At 35.9% G+C, this 22,841-nt stretch overlaps 1 long non-coding RNA gene across 4 annotated transcripts in view; it reads right to left on the reverse strand.

Annotated features, from left to right (window-relative positions):
• The window catches only part of LOC138243111 (uncharacterized), a 33,384-nt gene that overhangs the window by 4,064 nt on the left and 6,479 nt on the right, over positions 1 to 22,841 (reverse strand). For 3 of the 4 annotated variants that reach the window (XR_011191965.1, XR_011191968.1, XR_011191967.1), the window contains exons 3-8: positions 19,550 to 19,972; positions 17,945 to 18,193; positions 17,174 to 17,304; positions 15,088 to 15,380; positions 13,378 to 13,550; positions 6,067 to 6,146 (exon numbers count right to left, since the gene is read on the reverse strand). This is a non-coding gene — a long non-coding RNA (uncharacterized lncRNA). The remainder of the gene's footprint in view (positions 1 to 6,066; positions 6,147 to 13,377; positions 13,551 to 15,087; positions 15,381 to 17,173; positions 17,305 to 17,944; positions 18,194 to 19,549; positions 19,973 to 22,841) is intronic. The other variant, XR_011191966.1, reaches the window with a different exon arrangement.

Raw genomic sequence — 22,841 nt, forward strand, 5'->3', positions numbered from 1 at the left:
GCGTATCTAAAGAAATTAATAACGATATAATTATATTCATGTACCGCAACACAAGAATAATACACGCTGTACATTGTCTGTTGATAATGTTTCTGTAGTGCTTTTTCAGCACTCTGCATGTGACCTTGCTGGTGGCGCAGTGGGTTAGGTTCCTAACTCCCATGTCACATGGTCTGTGATTGAATCCCATTGGAGCCATAAATTTCCTTTAACAAACATTTCTTTGAAAAAATGAAACGTTTCCCTGCGTCAGAGATTAAATAAAACCTCACTCGCACCAAACAAATTTATATTTCTAAATATCACAACATGATTGAATATAAGTCATTTTAATAACAATGAATAGTCACCTAGGTGTTACAATATAAACATTTATATTGATTTAAATCGCGTTTTGATTTAAATCGCAAACGCGGGTTTAAATATATGTGTTTTTTGATTCACAATCAGACAAATGCAACATAAATTGATATCTTTGTCTTCTAAGTATCTTAATAAACTTTCAGCATAGCTTTCTCCCCGTTTAGATTTTTCTTGGGATCTTGGGATCAAACGTGGAAAGATTAGATTGTAATCGTTTTTATTTTTTAAATACATTTTAGAAAAGTGTAATCTATACTAAAAAGCTGTACACCACCTGCTATAAAGATACATATTGTAATACTTTCAAGTTCGGATAGGACAGACACGAGAACTCAGACTTGCGGAGTTAAAGCCTTGATTTTATTTATCACCTTTAAAAGTGGCATCTCAAAGCAAAGTAAATACCCAACACTGATTGTATCCATCTGTCATGCTAATAAAGCACCTTGAATTGAATTGAATTGAATTGAGGGAGAGAGGGAGGAGGGCGAGCGAGAGAGCCAGGACAGACAGGCAAATAAGATACACTCCACAGACATTCACAACAGCGACATATCATAAAACGTTTGCACATATAGTTAAGGTATTACTTGGTTTTCAAAGTGCAATGAAATACAATATTGTTGTTGCTGTTATTGCTGTTTTTATCCTGTAAGGCGTTTTGAGGAGCCACCTTTAAAGGCGATATATAAAAGCGCTGATTCTTATGGCATGTGTTCTGCCAGGGATTCAAAAATGTTTTTTTTTAATCGCGTATCTAAGGAAATAGCAGTATAACCTTGTTCATGCACAAACAGTGGCATGTTACATTATTAATTTGGGTGTCTCCTCTTGCCAGAAAGCTCTAAATTGCATTTTGAGTGCGGTTTTTGGCTTTTTTAAAATTGCAACCCATAAATAAAGCTGATACTGTTTAGACTTTGAATTATTTAAACTGTATTACAGCAGCACAATGGACAATGCAACGTAAATTGCAAAAATGCACTTGGAATCTGTCCAAGCCCTACTTTGTCAGGCATTTTCTTTTACTGCAACGGACATAAAAACTCCCTTGCTTTTAACAGAGCGTTTCATAATTTCTAACTACGAAAATTATTTAAACTGCGACACTTATCATTCAACCAGAGCTCGAAATATCACAAGGATCCCCAAGAGCACAGCAAAGACTGTATTAAAAGAATCGCGTATCTAAAGAAATTAATAAGATATAATTATATCCGTGTACTCCGACAGGGCTGTTTAGGGCTGTTTCACCTCTCTCCTCATGTGACTCTATTCAAAAGCCATTTAGCAAAGAGGGGATGAGAAGAGTGACAAACTAGTATACTTTAGATCTTTTTTTCTGAACTGGGGAAAATCTGATCATGTTTCTCTGTAACAATAATAAAAAACATTGTCACACCCGGACTGTTAAATCAACGCATGAGCACGTCAAAGCCCATTGAGGAGCCGGGCGCAGTAATTGTTTTGTCCCTTGATTTACTGATCTGCATTAATTACAGAAATCGAGTTCCTGCTCTTTGCAGACGACCTGGTCCTGCTGTCGCCCACAGAACAGAGGCTGCGGCAGAACCTGGCACTGCTGGAGCAGCACTGTCAGACCTGGGCGCTGACAGTGAATCTGGATAAGACCAGAGTTATGGTTTTCCAGAAAAAAAGCCAGACCTCAGGGAAACAGGTACAAATTCACACTTAACAACAACACATTAACACCTAACAACGGGAGCAGGGCCGAATTAGGCCAGTAACCACTATTGTTAAACATACAGAAAAGAATATTAAAGTATTGGCTTTAGTATTAGCCTTACAGAACATTAAAGTGCCCCTTTCTATTCAGCGGGTGTCTGAGCCGCTGTGTCCTATCTTCTGACAGTCGCTGTTGTGAATGTCTGTAGAGTGTATCTTATTTTTAGTACTATATTTTTATATTATATTCCCTATTAATCAAACTCTATGAGTATGTATCGGCTTGTCCCCCCCTCCTGCCCCTCTCTGTGTACAGTAGAGCCTCCTGTCCAGCCAGCACATGTCCACAGACATTCACAACAGCGACATATCATAAAACATTTGCACATATAGTTAAATTATTAGTTGTTTTTCAGGAAGTAAAAAAAAACACTCAAATTACTTATCCAGTCTCTCGAAATAAAGTTATTTTTCAAGCAATGCAACAAACTTCGGGCAAAGTGTTTTTTTTAAATCCAACATTAACAGCCGCATCATAAATCTTGTCAGTCAGCTCTTTTTTCTCTATTTGAATTGTGGCAATTCAAACAACCTGGGATAACAAGTGGTCTCAAAGTCACCGAGCTCACAGAGCTTCAACAACAGATGACAATTCCTTTAGTCCTCCCTTAGTCTTCCTGAAATTGTCGGATTATGAGTGAATTAAAGCATCTTATTAAAAACACGTTTGCGTTTGTTTGGGAGCTATATTATGTATTTTTCATATGTAAGATATAATGATGTGTTCCCGCTTACACATTGCACGACTTTAAAAGCTAGAAAAACAGGTTTAGATTCACATTATCTGGCGAGCCTTGTTTTGTCAAAGGACAGCACAAAAAAAACAGACAATACATGGGGGGGAGGGCAAGCGAGAGAGAGAGTTTTTTACCCTCTGTCAAAAAAAAACCAAATCACCCGGGGCAGAGACTCTGGGGGGATCATTGTGTGGTACAGAACGGAGCTCAGTCAATCCAAACAAGTTCAGTAGTAAAGAGAGAAAAGTCAACAATTGATTTAAGGACGATCTGTCAAAGTGCAATGAAATACAATATTGTAGTTGTTGCTGTTATTGTTGTTTTTATCCTGTAAAGCGTTTTGAGAAGCCACCTTTAAAGGCAATATATAAAAGCACTGATTCTTATGAAATGTGTTCCGCCAAGGATCTAAATGTTTTTTTTTTTAATCGCGTATCTAAGGAAATAGCAGTATAACCTTGTTCATGCACAAACAGTGTCATGTTACATTATTAATTTGGGTGTCTCCTCTTGCCAGAAAGCTCTAAATTGCATTGCATTTTTTGACTTTTTTAAAATTGCAACCCATAAATAAAGCTGATAGAGTTTAGAGTTTTAATTATTTTAAACTGTATTACAGCAGCACAATGCACAATGCAACGTAAATTGCAAAAATGCACTTGGAATCTGTCCAAGCCTTACTCTTTCAGGCATTTTCTTTTACTGTAACGGACACAAAAACTCTCTTGCTTTTAACAGAGCGTTTAATAATTTCCAACTACGAAAATTATTTAAACTGCGACACTTATCATTCAACCAGATCCCGAAATATCACAAGGATCCTCTAGAGCACAGCAAAGACTGTATTAAAAGTATACTAGTGACAAACTAGTATACTTTAGATCTTTTTTTCTGAACTGGGGAAAATCTGATCATGTTTCTCTATAACAATAATAAAAAACATTATTTTACATATCACCTTTATGTGATATCACCTTAAGGACAGCACATACAAGGGTTAATTGCACAATGGACCGCGCAAAGAAATTTAATATAGTCTTCTTTAGGTGTGAGGGCAGGAGTGGATCGCAGAAGGCATAATCAGCAAATTAGGAAAACAAAGAACAGGACAGGTGAGACGTTTATCCAGAGAGCAAGTGATCAGAAATAGGAACAGCTGTTACGCCCAGGTTTTACGCTCTCTCTCTCTCTCTCTCTCTCTCTCTCTCTGCTGAATGAATAAAATAATTTTATTAAAAACGCGTTTGCGTTTGTCTGGGTATTTACTCTGTAATCTGTGGTTTCCATCTACTGTATTGCTTTGAGATGCCACTTTTAAAGGTGATATGTAAAATACAGTTTTTTATTGTTATAGAGAAACATGATCAGATTTTCCCTGGTTCAGAAAAAAGCCGATTAAAATCTGTAATCTTTCCACTTGTATGTCATCGGAAAATACAAGAAGTTTCTGCTTTGTGTAAGGATGGTATCAAAAAGTAATCTAAGTGGTGAGAAAGCTGTGCTCCTCAAAGCGCTTTACAGGATAAAAACAGTAACAACAATAGTGTTAGGCTGGGCAAACGATTTTTTTACAGAAATACAAAATGAGATATAATGATGTGTTCCGGCGAAGACATTAACGAGTACAACCCCTCTCTCTGCGGGAGTGCTGGCTGTGACGAATTAAACCGGTTTCACAGGTATTTTCAAAGTAGAAGGGGGCGAGATTTCTAGCGAAAGACACTTCCCCCTCCAAAACCAAGGAAGTACAGTACTTACTAGTTAAGAAAGCTAGGCTCCTCAATGAAATCGCTTTAACATGCTAATGCGTTGGTGTAACAGTCCGGGCGTGGCAAGCTTTTAATGTCAACTCGACTCGATTGGAAGACAATGAACATATTCTAGCCCTAAATGAATTAATAGCAAACATGGTTTACATAAAAAACATTTTTCCAAGAAAGTTTATAATAATACAATCCAAAGTTGAAATCTGAGCCTAAATAAAAAGAAAAAGCATTTTCAGAGAGCAAGTACGCTGTGTTTATGTAGAAAAAGTGATTAGGTTTATAAGCAATCTAATTACTTATTAGTTTAAAATGCTATATAAAATAAAGTTTATTATTAATTTGCTGGACAGAGTGGTGAACAATATGGATAAGACAAAGATAACGATCCTGATCAGTTTAGAAATCTGTGTACGCTGTAAGGTTTTTACTTCTTAAACTTTTAAAATACACGTTTCGAATAGAAAGAAATCATCTTCCTGGAACAGTATGTATAGCAAGCCAGCACGTCTTTTTTCTCCAATCAGAGGGGTTAGACGCTCGGTTAAAAGCAAAGGAGATTGTCTGTTATAGTGGACATAAAAACAAGAGTTCGCTGGCATTATATCCTAGAAGACACAGACCGGCACCAGACCGGGAGAATGCCCACAGCATAAAAGAAAATGCCTGATTAACTAGGGATTGGACAGTTTACAAGTGCTTGTACAATCGATGGAAATGTTCAAATAAATGTGCAAAAGAAATAAACAAAATAATCATTTATTTCTTTATCATATTGGCTAGCTAATGTCCTCTCTTTGCTAGTTAGTGGCTGTGTTTCTGCGTTGGGTAGCAACGGGTGACTGTTCTCAGGCGGAAGATGTAAACAGCTTAATTTTCGTGTTAAATAATTTTTTAAGATTAAAATTCATCCTATACAGCAATCACATATTTGGGTACCGTTTCATAAAACTTTCATGCTTAAAATGTTTAGGGAGAAATGGAAGACTGGTGTGTATTTTTTCTTTAAACTACCAAGACCAGCCATACACAGTAAAGTTTACGTACATACAGTAATGTTTATGTTCCTAAATTAATATCGTTTATGACCTTCAGATGCGTTATTCTCCTCTTCTTTTTATGCTCAGCTACTAAAATTTCCCATTAGTGGTAAAATTACATAGAAATATTCAAAACTAAGCGGATTAAAATGTGCACAGTAAAGACATTAAATGAAATAAATCTTTTCACTACCAACCAATGCACCACGAGTGCCCCTGTCGGTCATTTTGGCCAGCCAATCACTTACCGCGGTGCCCTGCGGTGGCTTGTGGGTAGATTACCGTACCGCGGGTTTGTACCGCGCATTTTGAATGGCTGCATCTGTATCAATAGTACCACTATTCTGTAACAGCTCTTTCAGTAAACCGGTGGACCAAACAATTCAATAAGAAGTTTTTTAATTTAATGACAATTACCTTCAAGGAGTCTTTAAGCAAAGGGTCCAGGTGAAGGGTGCCAAGTTCAGAAAACACAGTCTTGCTTATATCATCAGACCCTAAATGAAAACATTTTAAGTGCTTTACTCCAACAGCATAAAGCACGTAAAAAAAAAACTTAGCCTGTGAATATCAATGTTTAAAGATGTACACAATCTTTAGAAAATGTGTCTTTATAAACACATGTATAGTTCTCAAGTGAATGACTGATACCTTTTATGTTCATTAAGTTCAGTGAGAATTTTTCAGAAATTTTATTTTTTTTTTGTTTTGAAATCTTAATGCATGACAACCCCTGTAATACAGTACAAGCACCAGTAAAAAATAGCAAAACTTTGTATTCATTAATCACAGTGTTTTGTCGATTCAATATACAACAGGACAGGATTATTAAAAAAATGAAAGGTTAGTTCAAATGAAAATAATGATTGTATAATTTTAGGACAGCACTAAAAGTCAAACAAATCGGATACATCTCATACAGTTTTGGATCTTGGATAGAAATAACATCTTTGCATGTACAACAGGAAAGACTAAGCTGTCAGAAGTGAAATCTCTTTGTATTCTGTGAGTCCTAGAACCTAAATAAATTGCTATTATCTCACACCAGAAAGGAGAGATTGTTGAGTTCACATTCATGACATTCATATCACATGAACTGATAAAGGTAATTCTCTAGAACAGGTAAACCATAGCACAGTGTTGAAGGTATTAGTGCTTAATGTGTAAGCCTTTTGAACTGCTTTTCAATTGGCTTGAAGGAAGGCTTGCTTAAAACATTGGACTGTGTCTGGGATCTACTTCCATCGGATTTCAGCTCTGCCATCAGTAGGAAAGAAAACTGTAAACTTACAACTAAATATTTGAACAATTTTTTTTTTGGTAACCAGACTGAGATTCTGTGTCCCCTTCTCCACAAGATATACTGAGTTAAGGAAACTTTATTTTAACTTAAAAATTACTAACCTGTACGAAATGATTATATTGTTTTTTTAATCAATTAAAATTAATGAATACTCTAACAAGGCAGAATCTCACCAGAGTATTCAGTAAAATGCAGAATACAAGGTGATCCTATAGCTTGCCCTGACTCTCCTATAAGGCATGAGGTTATTCAACAAGAAAATCAGGAAGGCATGGCAGAAGAGCACAATAACATTCTGCAGTGAAGGGGTTCTGATGAGCCAACAGCTGCTCCAGTCAGGCTCACTGCCAGTATAGAGCCCAGCCACAAGAAGAGTGAGGAAACTGACCCAAGTGTGATTACAGACCAACATGTCTGACTTCTACATCTAAGATTATGGAAATAATTAGAATAATTCAGCCCATTTTTCAAGGTTTTCAGTTTGTACTTTCAGAAGGTAGGAGCATTTGGTTTTTACTTGGAGGCTGTCTGTTAAAATGTGTAAATAAAGCTAAAAGAAAATTCATATTTAATAAGTCTTTATTTCGCCCAGGTCAGGATTTTACATAATATTGGATTTATGTAAATCTTGCATAACTCTGGGGAGTTATTTTATTCCTGGTAAATCGTCCATATGTTATTTCTGGGTAAGTTATGCATACGTTTGATCAGATTATAACAACAACTTACTTTGTGTTCCATTGATTTCAAGTCAACATAAGTACCGAGACACATCCACTTTAAGTTAAAAACGTAATCACTTGAGATGCTTTAATAAGATGTTTTAATGAGCAAAACAGGATAGTTTTGTCCATTCTTTCTATCCCCCCCCCCCCCCATTATATTAAATGCTGCTCAATTGGATTTGACTTGGACTGGCTGAGATAACTCGAGGTTTGCTGGGATGGTGTGTTTCGGGTCACTGTCATTCTGATGGTGATGATGGAAGTCATTTCTTCAAAATAATGGCCCAAATATTTCTGTAAACCTCAGAATTCACTCTGCTGCTTTCTCATTATTTATATAATTAATACATTATCTATCAAAAGCATTCACTCCCGTTGGATATATTTATCTATTATTGGGTTACTATATGGAATAATTGAGTATTTAATTGGGATTTTATGCCATTGATCTGCACAAAATACTTTATAATATCAAAGTGTAGCCAATTCTACAGATCCTGCCAAATGAATTATGGATATAAACCAGAAAATAACTGATTGAATAAGTATTCATACTTAAAAAAAACACACACACAAGTGTTTCAATCAATGTGAGATGAGCTCTTAAAATAATCTGTAAATTCAACTGACCAGTGCTTTCAATTTATCCAATGATAAAGGCTTCCAACATCATTTTTCATGCTTTGATGCAGAGATTAAATATTTTGTCCTACAGATGCAGCCATTCAAAATAAGCGGGGTACACTGCGGTACAACGCGGTGGGCATGTTGCATCAAACATGCGTCATAACAATTCATTTCAGGTCATACCGCATTTTACCTCTTGGAAATTAGATTATGTTAAAAGTATCCGGAATCACCTTATAAAACCGCCAGGTGGAGTTACAGAAGCAGCCATTCAAAACAACCGGGCGATACTGCGCTATAACGCTTGTCGCGGTATAACTCAAGTTACCGTATAATACTGTATTAATACCGTATATTCTTGCATAATACCACATGGTACCGCAAGTAAAATAATAGTATCTGGAATTTCCGCAAGGTAGAGCTAATAAAGCTCAACCTCTCATGTACAGCGTTTGAGCTGTCGCCATCAAAGTCTTTACCAAAGATATTACTAATAGTATTCATAACGAATGACCTTGGACAAGCTGTAAACTCAAAGTATTACCCTGGTCCACATTCTTTGAAAACGAAAATATTTAATTTTCCACTCATCATGTGAGTGGTGTGATGGTCTAAGTGCCTGACTTCTAAGTGAGAGGTTGGCTGTTCAAATCCAGCTAGTGCTATGCATTTTCTTTTAACAAACATTTCTTTGAAAAAATAAAATAGCAATATTATGGACAATTAATTGACTTTTTTATATTTCTAAATATCACAACATGTTCGAATCTAAGTCATTTTTTTAATAACAATGAGTAATCACCGTCTTGCCCTCTGATCGTGTGGGGATCCGTTTAGATCTCCCTTCAGATTTAAAAGGTTATTAATAATATTTTCGGTGTCACAACTTCAAATTTAGCTGATATTTTGCTGCCTTCGCATGCTTACACAGCTCCATGGGTAAACTACCGTACGTGACTGAGAAAGCTTTAGAGAACTTAACATTTTTATTATCAACAAATTGTAAATACGATGTTTACATTGGGATTATTAATTTTTCACTTAAGTGTATGGAGGAGTGTCAGCTGTCAATGAGAGCAGACCCCCCCCTTAGACTGCGCAAACGATTTTTAAAAATGTTATAAAGAAATGGAGGCTGTATGCATTACAATATAAACATTTACTGTCAAACTTTAAATCAAAAATTAATTTACAGACGATCTGTCAAAGTGCAAGGAGAAGCCACCTTTAAAGGCGCTATATAAAGGCGCTATATAAGGGTGCTGATTCTTATGGAATGTGTACCTTTCTTCTTTTTTCAGCATGGAATAAACCTATTACTTGATTCTAATGGAAGCCCGATTCCACCAGGAATTAAAAAAAACACTCACTCTCTTGTTTCAATACTTTTTTCAAAATCGCCAAAGCGAGAGAGAATTTGACGTTTATATTGGCATTATTAATTTTTCATTTGAGTGTATGAAGGAGTGTCAGCTGACCCCCCCTCTTAGGCTGGGCAAACCTGTTTTTAATACAAGTAATAGGTTTATTCCATGCTGAAAAAAAGAAGAAAGAGAACACAACGTTTCGGCCGTGGAGCCTTCTTCAGGTGTCAAGACCTGAAGAAGGCTCCACGGCCGAAACGTTGTGTTCTCTTTCTTCTTTTTTTCAGCATGGAATAAACCTATTACTTGTTCCTTTGCAGCCTATGCATGCTGATGCAGCTACCCACCTGTTTTTAATACATCTACTTAAGAAAGTTAGGTGTTAGCATAAACTATTAGTAATCAATAATATTAAATTTAGCACTGTAATAAATTGTTGCACTTTTCCCCACATCTTGTAATACCATATTTTTATTGTTCAAATGTACATTAAATCTTTCTATCATAAAATAAGTTAAATACAAAATTAAAGAAAAAATAGGGTAAATATAATTCAAAATATTTTGCTAAAAATGTTAACTGTTTATAAAAATAAAATGTATTAACTAAGGAATAGGATGGCACAGTTGTTAGTGTGCTTTTTGTATGTTTTTTTATAAATACATAAATACAACAGTAGTACCAGATGTCTCAGTGGCTCTCAAAATTAAATTATGCATGCAAACCTGTGAATTAGAAAGATAACTAAGATATCCATCCATTTTTAACGGTGGTGAAGTGGTTAGCATTGCTACCTTGCAGCACTGGGGCTGTAATGTAGGGCACTCTGAACAAGTTAAACTTTGATGCAGGAAAAATGTATTTCTATACATTCTATATAAATGTAAGCTATACTGATTCTCCCCAATGTAGTGCAGTTAAAAAAATATCTCTGATGCAGTTCCTAAATTAATATAGTTTATGACCATCACACGCTTTATGCTTCTCTTCTTTTTATGCTCAGCTACTAAAATTTCCCTTTAGTTTCCCTACCGGCCATGTAGTACACAGCATTGTGGGATAATCGTTTATTTTAAAGGGAACATAGAGAAACTAGGAACTAGAGAAATCAAGAAAGGCTTTTTTCAATACAATTAATAGATGCACATCCTGTTCACTAGGTTATTTAACTCCACACTTAGCAATCTCCAATATGTTCAGAATTTGATAGCCAGAATCCTGTATTACTTTGAGATGCCAGTTGTAAAGGTGTTATATAAAATAAAGTAATATATTTACAGTAATTTAAAGTATATATTTAAAGTAATAACTTAACAATATATGTAAATGTTTTATGATATGTCTTTGTTGTAAATGTCTGTAATACAGATGCAGCCATTCAAAAGTTTTTTTATACATAGCATTCAGAAATACAATCGAAAATAGTTTTGTGGTGTATACGTAGATGAAACTTTTCTAAAATGTATAACAAAATTAAAGACGATTAAAATCTGTAATCTGTAATCTTTCCACATGTAATGTCATTAGAAAGTACAATAAGTTCCTGCTTTGTCTAACGATGGCATCAAAAAAGAAACCTGTGCTTGATGATAATAAAGGGACTTAGAAGTCAAAGAAAATTATTGACGTTGTTTAATTTTAAACACTAAGTTATGAACGCAATTGGTGCTTCACAGCCATTGTGCATTATTGAGCTCTGCACTTTCTCCTTTCCAATGCTACCTCTCCCTCTGACACAGTGCAGTGGGCAGCACACTGTTTTCAGAGCCTCTGATACGGGAAAAAAAACCTGCTGATCTGTTCTACATACCACGAAGATAACAGAATATTATTTTTTTTAATCGAAACGTGTGTTGTGTTTATGAAATTCGTGTATTTTAAACGTTTAATTAAGTAGTAAAAACCTTACAGCATAAAAAGAGATTCTAAGCTGATCATGAGGAAGAAAAATCACCCATTTTTTAAAAGTGGTTAATAACTATCGAAACCTGTTTTTTAAGCTTTTAAAGTCGTGCAATGTCTAAGTAGGAACACAACATTATATCTTGTTTTTGATTTATTTTTTAAGAATTAAAATAATCATTTGACCAGCCTAATTTTAAAGACCTCTTTTTGTGAAACTTTTCACAGCCTGTACAAAAAACTATATACACAATACTGCTGACAGCAGGAAAATTCCTATTCTTTACTCAGCAGCTTATTAAAAACAGCCCCCATGGTGTTCAAACCGATTTTCTTTACACAGAAGACTGACACAGCTTCGCACTGTGAACCTGTTTTACTAAGAAAACATGTGTCCGTGTGGGAAGGTGGAGTGTCTTTTGCTGGAAGACTCGTCCTATCCTACTTTGAAAAAACCAGTGAAACCGGTTTAATTCGGCACAGCCAGCACTCCTGCAGAGAGAGATGTAAACCGCGCAGCGCCAGGCGAATGCACAACGTTAATGTAGGGCTTTCGGGCTCATGTGGATTTACGCCCTACAACCTGTGGTACCACTGTGTACATACGGTACGAACATGTGATATTTAGCAATATAAAAAATGTCAATATACTGTAGTGTCCATAATATTTGCTATTTTAGTTTTTCAAAGAAATGTTTATTTGTTAAAAGAAAACTCACAGAGATTGCTGGATTGAAACATCCAACCTCATGCTTACACATCAGTCACTTAAGCTGTCATGCCGCCAAGGCAAATCATAAGACATGCACTGAAACAGCAATACACATATCAATATAGAACTATAGCTATACCGTTATTAATTTATTTAGATACACAAATCCATTTTATATTCCCTATTTATCCAATTCTAAAAGTATGCTTTTGTTTATCCGATAACGAGCGTATTAGCAAAGGTTAAAAATATCAATTTTTCACGAAGTATATAAATGTACAGTAATATGGTCAGAAGGAGGAAGTAAAAACATTTCAAAATAACCACATGTACTGTAAGACTTTGATGCTTAAAATGTTTAGGGAGAAATGGAATACTGGTGTGTATTTTTTCTTTAAAATACCAAGACCAGCCATATACAGTACAGTTTACATACAGTAATATGTTTATGTTCCTAAATTAATATCGTTTATGACCTTCAGATGCGTTATGTTCCTCTTCTTTTTATGCTCAGCTACTAAAATTTCCCTTTAGTGGTAAAATTCCATATAAATATTCAATACTAAGCAGATTAAAATGTGCACAGTAAACAGATTAAATGATTAAATCTTTTCACTACTGACCAATGCACCACGAGTGCCCCTGTCGGTATTTTTGGACAGCCAATCACGTACCGTGGCATATGCCGAGGTGGCTTGTGGTTAGTTGCGTGCTGTACGGGTTTGTACTGTGAACCTTGAATGGCTGCTTCTGTATATACTGTATACTGTATCATATAAATATACCACGATCCTTGAGCAGAGAATTAAATTTCTGCTGCGTTTGTGGAAGACACAAGACAACTTAAAGTCAATTGCTGGTCCGCAGTCATACCAAGCAACAGTTTAAAGGTACAGCCTTGTGGAAACAAGTTTAAACACTGAGTTTAAACACTCAAGTGCACAAAGCACGTCAGGCCAAAAACTAAGAGCACCATGGGAGCTCATTCTTTGTGTACTGAAATGTTCTTAAAAAAACAGACGTAAACTGTAACAATTGATAAAACAACTTTAAAAGTATTGTTTTCAATTAAATTGAGCCGACAATTTAACTTACTGTGAAACCTGAAGTATTCTTCTCTGATCTTCTTTATGCTCTTCATTGTTTCATTAAATATTTCTTTGTCTTTGTGATTCTGAAGACCTCTAGTGTATTTATCCTTTAGATTCGTAAAATCTTTTCATGCAATTCTTTTTACAAAGTTCATTCAGCCATTGGTCTTTCAGTTTCTAAGTGGAATGGTAAAATTTGATGGAAATTCATGTTTTAATAAGCAAAGAAAAGGGAATATAAACAATAATTACAGGTTTCCTAAAGTGCTTTTCCTAAAGTTTCAATTAACAATATGTTTGCTGCTTCAATGAAGATATACACTTTGTTCTTTCCTTTTTCTGCACTAGACCATATCTACTAAGGCATACAAAACCATAATGTCACTTTTCCCTTTATTTTATTATCAAACTTGTGCATCTATGTATTCTTTTTCTGTTAATGATAAATCAATTTGAAAAACTTTTGCGAAATGTGATACAACACACAGCATGGCATGATGAAAATTAATTTAGGAGGCGAATGTTACTTGGGAAATATTAGTGAATGTGTTGCAATGCATTGCTGTTCCTTAATGTGACACAGTTGATTTTAACCTCTGGTACTCTAATTCTCTATTACATCACTTCCTAAAGATCAGTAAATATGTCTGTGGTTGTCTGGTTTTTTTTTCCTGGACTACTGATGGCATGAATGAGTCTTGCTGTTAACCAGGCAATTTGTTTTACTCAAGCAGGGCAAACCTTCTGTAACGATGGCTGGGTTGTGATGAAAGGATCCAATGCAGATGCAGGATTCCTGGGGCGGTGAGTAGGCGGACAGAGCTATCCAGGAGCTGGGTCGTAATCCGGAGGCGAAAGGTAGGTCAAGATCAGTAAACAGCACTGGTGGCGAACAATCCAAAACGAGAGACAGATACGTGGTCGGGACAAGAGCAACAGGGTCGATACCAAAAATAATCACAGGTAGTAAACAATCCACGGGGCAAGGCAAGAAACGTAGTCAGAAGGCAAAACGATGAGGTCAGAAAATCCAGAAGGCAAAGTGCAAGAAACGCTAGGTAGAGCCACAAGTAGGGAACTCAATACCGAGCATTGATATGCGAGTAAGAGCGGCTTAAATAATGCAGCCTGCCGCACGGTAAGACGTCTGAAGAGAATTAACACGTGCGGCGGCGTTTGTAATTATCCCCCACCTGCTGGGACTGATTAGACCTCTTCGGAGCTGGTCTGGGCTGGTTAGTGGTTGTTACACCTTCACCATTCTTGCATCAAAAAAACCCATGTATTTTGGCTTTTTATACAGATTTCTAAGGAACTCGTTAACATCGGTCATCTGTGCTTTGAGCTCAGTATTTTGCTATCCCAAAGAACATATAACACACCTATCTGCTGACTAATTAATATTCATGTATGCAATGAAGTAGCTATTAATGTAAAACCTAGACACTTATACTTTCATTGCTCTTCAATAAACAGTGTAATTATTTTCACTAGATTAAAAAATTATTTAGGAAGATGGGAGATATTCAGGTTTTCAGAAAATATTAGCATTTCAGCCTTATTGATATTTATATGTAGCAATTGTGTATGGTTTTTATAAACAAAGTAAACAAGTTAGAACTATTTAACAATGAAATCAAGTACAGTATTCATTCTCTACTGATATTTTAATTTAGTATTTAGTATTTAATGACAAACTATTTTTTAGATTTACCTGTAACTCCTTCTTCTTTAATTCCTTTTGATTCGTGCCGCTGGTATATTCCAGTTTTTTCATGAACTCCTCAATTACTTTGTCACATTTTTCATTGTAGTCTTTGCACAGTGCATCTTCATTGTGTGGAAGGTGAACTTCCATCTCTGTTACAATATTTTCCATGTTATCTTTTGCTCATAGAAATGTTTTGTTTATCCAGGCCTCATTCATTTCCAGAGCAGCTACTGTCAGACAGACATTGTCTTGTTTGTTCAGCATGTTGATGTAGGAGCGAGCCAGCTCCACAAAGGCTTCACAGAGGGGAAAAGAGTAATGTCAGGTGGTGATATGTTGAGATTAAGCAAATGAGAACAAACAAAATGTGTATATTTATACTGAAAAACCATAAAAATACAACCAGTAATTACTGGAACTGACAGCACCTGTAATGCTTTTAATGCCTCAAACACTTAATAAAATAATGAAAAGTTCTTTGTAATATTTCCTGGATTTTAAAAATATTTAATAATATTACAGGGCAGTAAACATTAATATTTATCATGCTTTGTGTGAGATCCATATTTGCACTTTGAGGCATTAAGAGACACATCTGATTGACATTCCCAGACATAAAGTTGGGGCAACATGTCAAAGGAAATTAAAGACCAAGGGGCTGAGTTTCCTTTCTTCACTGAATGAGTCCAATACTGGAGAACCTTTGTGTCCTCCAGGTGCTGCTGTCAGTGGCCACATGGACTTTTTTGATATTACAGAAGCATTTCTTTCTCTCTGGGAAATCTTCTTCCACCTGGTGAAGGGGGTGAGATTACATTTTGACTTCTTCCCAGAAGATTGCTTATATCTCATTTCTTATATTCTCAGCAGTAAAATAAGTGCTGAGACGAGTTTTTACATTTGGTTAACTGATTTTTCAGAAATTAATAAAATTAGTTTTTAATGTAGTTTACATTAAAAACAAAGATGGATTTTCCCTCAGCTGCTCTAATTTGTGAGCATTCCTGAAGTAATTTCCTTAATTAAAAAATACACATTCTTTCATTAACACACTTTTCATATTATTACTATCAATATACAGTAATGAAACACATTAGTATTGCAACAATTGCAGTGATAACATTCAGAATTATTTGAAACATTAATGATGTAAAAATTCATTGGTTGTCCCTGTTTAAAAAAAACACATTCTGCATGAAAATGTAACAAAGCAAATATGTATTTTCAGGAAAAATATCACATCTTTCACCAGAAACTGAGGAATAAAAATGAAACTGCAATTAGAAATCTGCAATGTAATTATTCGTTCTTTGAATTCTGATGAGGACTGCATTTTAAATTCTAGTTTCTTCAAAGTATTATAAGAAGAAGAATCATACATACAATCACAAAACATTATTGCTACAAAATGTGACAATTTTCCTTACTATTATTTATTTAATGTATACCAGCACTGACATCAGTTTATATCAGTGTATATACTGTAAACGTAAACGTTTTCTCCTCCTTGCTCATGAATTCATTCCTCCCCCTGTCTCCACCTCTGCACCAGCCCCTCAGCCACTCTTCTCTGAACTGGGCTTACAGTTTCCTCACCCTATAGCCTGGGAACATGGGTTCAGCCAAGTCTCTCTATGCATTGACATCTTAGTTTACTCATTTAATGATCACTCTTGAATACACTATATACTTCTGGGGAACCAAAACCATGTGTTTTATTTTATTACCTCCCAGTATAAAATAGGTTAATTTGTCCCATAAATATGCTAAAACAAAGGATGAAAATGGAGACATTTTCAATGTGCCAATGTAACAGACCCCTCCCTCCACCCCAACATCCTTTGCAGCAGGTTCCTCTGGCTCATCCTTCTTCAGTAAGGAGGCAACACTAATCTCCGACCAGCACTGTCAGTTCCTCAGCCAGGTGTACTGTCCAAAGTGTAAAGCCAAAGTGCTAAAAAAAGTGCTTTTTTACGTCAGCTCATTCCATTTTTAGAATTTGAACAAGAAAATCAAGAGATGTAATTGACAACAGTCGCATAACTGAATATCCACTGTCATTTAACAGAGCTGCTTGTGAAGGCTTTACCTCCTGGTGTGCAGATGAGACTTTTCACTGCCTTGGGAGCAGACTGTTTATCACGAACAGTGGTCACAAAGGTGTTGAGTGATGTTAGAAAGTCATGGTCTAAATCTTCATCTTTCATTTCCGGGAGTTTTCTGAAGAAGAATCAAGTACATATGTTAAAAACACTTAAGTAAGCATGCTCTTATTACCAAACTTACATATAATAAAGAAATGTAAATAGAAATTATAGTTTACTTAAATTTATAAATTATAGTTTACTACTTAAAATGTGGATCCATCAGGTAAGATAGAATAGGATTTTAGGAACAGTAGAATGTTATAATTATTATAATAATTAGAGTGATAATTAATATCATATTATGATGTCAGGCAAATCAAAATAATAGGGGTACAGGGGTAAGACTAAGTGACAGAAAACAAAACTGTTTAGCAGAGGTGAAAAGCAAATAAGGAAGAAAAGATGATCTATGAATAGATTGTGTCTCACTTGTTTTTTCCTCACCAAAACAAATCCTAATACATTAGCAAGGATGTGAGGGGACAACAAAAACAGAAGGTTTGAGTTTGAGAGGAAATTACAGACAGAAGTAAGCAGAGTCTGTTGAGTACAGATGATATTTGACCCTTCCTTTCAAATACTGTACACACACTGGAAAGGAGAAATTATATAAAGCACAGCAAACTTTCAAAAACAAGAACAAAATGTTTAAGTATTTGGCAATTCCTGAATAGTTTATTATATTATTATATATAAATAAAAAGTATACTTACTTGAGCGCTTTCCCAAGAGCTGGTTGTGGCAGAATATGAATTTCTGTTTTGTCAAAGACTTCCTTATATTTTGTCTTTGTTTCTTTATCCAAGGCATTCAGAAACTTGTCCTTAAACTTATCATGATCAAATTCTTCAAACTGGAAATCTCTTATCAGTATATAGAACAAGTTCGGAAGGTAATCTTTAAGTGACTTATTTTTCTCCTCACTGACGAGAGACATCTGATGTACAACTTGTAAGAGGCAGCTGTACTGGGTTTCAGGAAAAAAAAAATCTATGACGTCACATTGATAATGGCCTTTAATTAAAAAATAGAGTTTAACATTGCTGATATTTTTAAATCACTGAACAGTCCTTCGGATGAGACGTAAAACCGAGGTCCTGACTCTCTGTGGTCATTAAAAATCCCAGGGCGTTTCTCAAAAAGAGTAGGGGTGTAACCCCGGTGTCCTGGCCAAATGTCTCCATTGGCCTTTACCAATCATGACCTCCTAATAATCCCCATCTATGAACTGGCTACATTACTCTGCTCTCCTCCCCACTGATAGCTGATGTGTGGTGAGCGGTCTGGCGCACTATGGCTGCCGTCGCATCATCCAGGTGGATGCTGCACATTGGTGGTGGTGGAGGGGAGTCCCCATTACCTGTAAAGCGCTTTGAGTGGAGTGTCCAGAAAAGCGCTATATAAGTGTAAGCAATTATTATTATTATTATTATTATTTGAAAAATTCTTAACACTGCATCACTTACAATAAGCACTTGTCCATTTCAGAGTCCCAGGAGAGATGGATCCTACCCAGGAATCAATGTGCAAAAGGCAGGATACACCCTGGACAGGACATCAATCCATCACAGGGCATACACTCACACCAGGGCCAACTCTACCAAACCACTTGGTTAAGCACCTGGAGGAAACCCATGCAAAGAGTATGCAGAGAGCACCCCAGGAATTACACCAAGGGCCCCAGTGCTGCAAGGCTGCAATGATAATCACAGTGCCAATGCACCACCTGGTTTAAACATGGATAATAATATTTTCTTATTTATAATCTCTTTGTTAGTCAGAAACAATAATTTTGATATTTGTTTTAAATTCCAATATAAGTCTTCATTGTCCTTTTTTTCCTGTAATGTCCTGTTGAAATGCTCCAGAAATCTGATTTTGGCTTTTATTTTGGCTTTTATTGGACTTTTGCAGTTCTAGATAATTAGATTGTTTCAGTTTCAGTTTCATATGATTAGAATATGATTAGAAGCTGTCATAAGATTATAAAAAATATTTTACAGCAGACTTCATTAACACTCTGACTGCACATATGTACTTGTGGTTCAGTACTGAAAGGGGTGAAGTGAAGTGACCCAGCAATGATATTAACTAATTCTCCAATTAGACAACTCCACACAGCTGGTACAGTAACAGTACTGGGCATCATGGGTGACACAAATCAGCATAAACAAAGATCACCACAGCTCACCCCAGAATTCACTTTAAACTGAAAACTAAATCTGCTCATGAAATTGGAGGATTATGTAAAGCTCAAGATTTCTTTTTTAGTAATTTATATTGTTGTATAGTTTAAAATGTTTTCTTCCCAAGGATACAGAATTTCTTCAATAGCCCTTCTGTCGATACATCCTTTGATGTTGAAGATTATACTGCTGGACAGCAGTGTTGTCAGTAAAAATATAGTCTTATCAGTTATGAGCCTATTTTCACAGTCGTCCAATCCCTCAGTATCCAGAAGCAGGAGACAGGCATTTGTGTGGAAAGGGTGTGGTCTGGACCACATCCAAATGCCTTTGGTACATCCTTCCACTCCATGTCCAACTTTGAATCCTTGGTCTTCATTAAAGAACCGAGACAGCAAGTAAGACTTTCCAGTCCTGTGCTTACCCACAATGCCAATCACCTCTGCAACACCTGTCATTCCTGACAGAACTTCAGCTGCCCTCTCATTGAGTACAACTTTATCATTCTGGATCTCAATGAATATCTGTGGAGTTGCCATCATGCCTATTCTGCTCCTGGTAAAATAAGAGAAAACTAACTTAAGAATACATTAACTAATTTTTCACTATTTTATACTATGTGAATTTTGTAAAAATTCTATAGGTTCTGATTCTTATTAATTCATTCAGGATACCTGTGCCACAACAAATTGACTGTAAAAACATGTATACGTACTATAGCTGTCAACAGTTAATGTATATTGATTAGTTTTACACATTATCACAATTCCTTGAACCAGCAATACAAATTGATTCTGAAATTTGCATTATAAGTCAAAGTCATAACTTGGAAGTGATTATATAATGGAACAGTGTTATAAGTTGGTGACTAACTCCTGATTCAACAGCAGCTAGGCAACATTCATTATTTTGTGATCACAAATAACTTAAGGGAGTAGACAGAGGTCTGATTTATGCAAGATTATTTGAAACCATGAAGTCAGCTCTGACTGGATGGCATAAAAATGTGACCTGTGGGAAAACTGGTTTGCCTATGGTTATACTCGATTAGAGCAATACAAATATGAAAAATGCCATTTGGCTAATTTTCCCATTTGGTAGTTAGTTAATTGATCTGGGGACTCATTCAGCTGTTTCTTGAAAAATAAAGACAGGTGTCACATAGAAAACAAAATAAATTCACCTCCCGAATCACAACCCAAATCTCTAATCACCACCAGAGGGCCCCACACGAGAAAACCAATATCACTCTTCCCTAACAGCCAAGTGAATATCTCTCTAATCATCATCACCTTTAATTAGGAGCATTATATTAAAGGCTCAAGTGGCTACTCAAGCATTCATGCCAGGACCATGAGCCTTCAGCTCAGATAATCCTCTCTTCTCTACTTCAGAGAAATAAAATCCTTAACTGAGTTTTAACATTTGCCCTAAAAACCTTCCGAAAAGCTAAGTATGGACCGACTACAAGCTGACTTTCTACTTCTGTCTGGGATATTGAGCCTGAAACCGGTGAAAGGTGTCGCTAAAACCCACACAATGTCACACAGGCTGTTAAATTTAACCATATTACTGTCTAGCTTGTTCCACACGTTGCTAACAAGTCTGCATGCCTGCATCTCTGAATAATGGGGAATTTATTATTCTTTGAGTTTCTACAAAGGCTAGAAGGACTGTGAACCTCTCTCAAGGAGAACTAAGAATTGTACTGAAACAGACATAAAACCATTTAGCCAAGAACAAAACAGGGCTAGTGATTCTCAAGTCAAGAGAGGTGATTTCCCAACACCTGACACAAGGCCATAATTTAAGGGCCACTACTTAGTAAGAAATGCAAGAAGGACTTTTTTTAAGATTCATTTTAAAGGAACTGACCAAACATACCTTAAAATCATCCATAAATAGATATTTTATTTATCACATTTAAAAGAAACAGAACCAACTGCATTAAACTAAGAGAAACAATGGATATCTGAGCAAATGCCTGTAACTACTGTATCACTTGTATGGTCTTAAATTAAAGAGCAATTCATAATTAAACAGATGGAACAGTCGGAATCCTGGTTACAACAAGCATTACTGTAAGGATTTTTCAGATTTTTCTGATCCATCAACATCGATTGAGGGTCCAGGTTTGAGTCTAGTGAATACATGAGGATACAATCCTCTCCAATTGCTTGTAAAGCAAGTCAGAATTTTGACCTATTAAAATTGCATCCTTCATTCTGTATTGATAAAAGACTATATTAAGTACTGGATGTGTTGCCACATGTTTCATTCCCTTACGAAAGCTTAAACCTAAATTATTAAATTAAAATACAATATAATTCATCATTATCATTTCAGAAATAAACAGGCTGTACTTGTTTGGTATCAAATGAATGGGCAAAGCATGAGTAGGTCAGAAATCTAATAATCTAATATTAACTTTGTAAATTTTACTCAGAAGAAGTTTTGAGTTTTCTCAATTATTGGATATTTTATCCTGTCTTTCCTGTTAGAAGCAATAAAAATTTCTGAAGGCAAGATATGCAAATCACAGGTTTGAACTGGCCAATCAGAACCCTGGAAGAAAAGACTCTGGTATGTCTTTGTCTGAGGCTAATCAATAGAGCAAGCCAAGAGCCACACTTTGGAAGTCTGGAAGTTTTAGAAGACCTTAGGTCCTACTAGTGGATGTCAAGTCTAAAGGAAGTCAGCAGACAAGGGAGAAGAAGTAACAAAGAGCTCAGCTAGACAAGAGGAGTAAAGTCTGATCCACTGCTCCACCCACTCCAGCCAGCAGCCCATCTACATGAGCTCCACAGCAACTCTGGATCAGCTTCTGAGCAGAGTCACAGCAGTCTTCTACTTAACAAATCCGCACCAGATGATGCCTACTTCCCCGCTATCCAAGACATAAGCAATACGGACGCAAAGCTTTTTTAGTTTGCACTGTTCCTTAATATATATATGTATTTATTAACTTTGTGTTTGGTTTATCTTGATAAAGACTTAATGTAACATGATGCCTTCTGCCTCAAATTAGAATTTGACTTTGTTAACACTACTCTATAACTTAGCAACTTGCACTTTTCAAATTCTCTATTTCCAACCATTTCCACTTTCCTTTCCAAAGGCCTTTGTTGTATTAATTGTATTTCTAATAAACTCATCTGTTTTAATAAACTGAAGGAATCTGGATTTGAATTCACACAGATCAACCTCACCTTTATCTTGAATTAGGAATATTCAGCACAGTGGTAATTATCACATTAAACTGGCTGTGTTTTCAGAGGATATGGTCATCTAAGGGTTGGTGTGGTGATAAACACCAGATCACAAGACCTGTTTTATCCTTCTATTGGTGTTTCAGTAACCTCGGACACATGGTTTTGGTCTTGTGCTGGAAAGTGCTTACAGCAGTGCCTAACCTTTAGTCACA

This window comes from Lepisosteus oculatus, chromosome 14 (genome assembly GCF_040954835.1).
Source record: "Lepisosteus oculatus isolate fLepOcu1 chromosome 14, fLepOcu1.hap2, whole genome shotgun sequence".
NCBI classification, from domain to species: domain Eukaryota; kingdom Metazoa; phylum Chordata; class Actinopteri; order Semionotiformes; family Lepisosteidae; genus Lepisosteus; species Lepisosteus oculatus.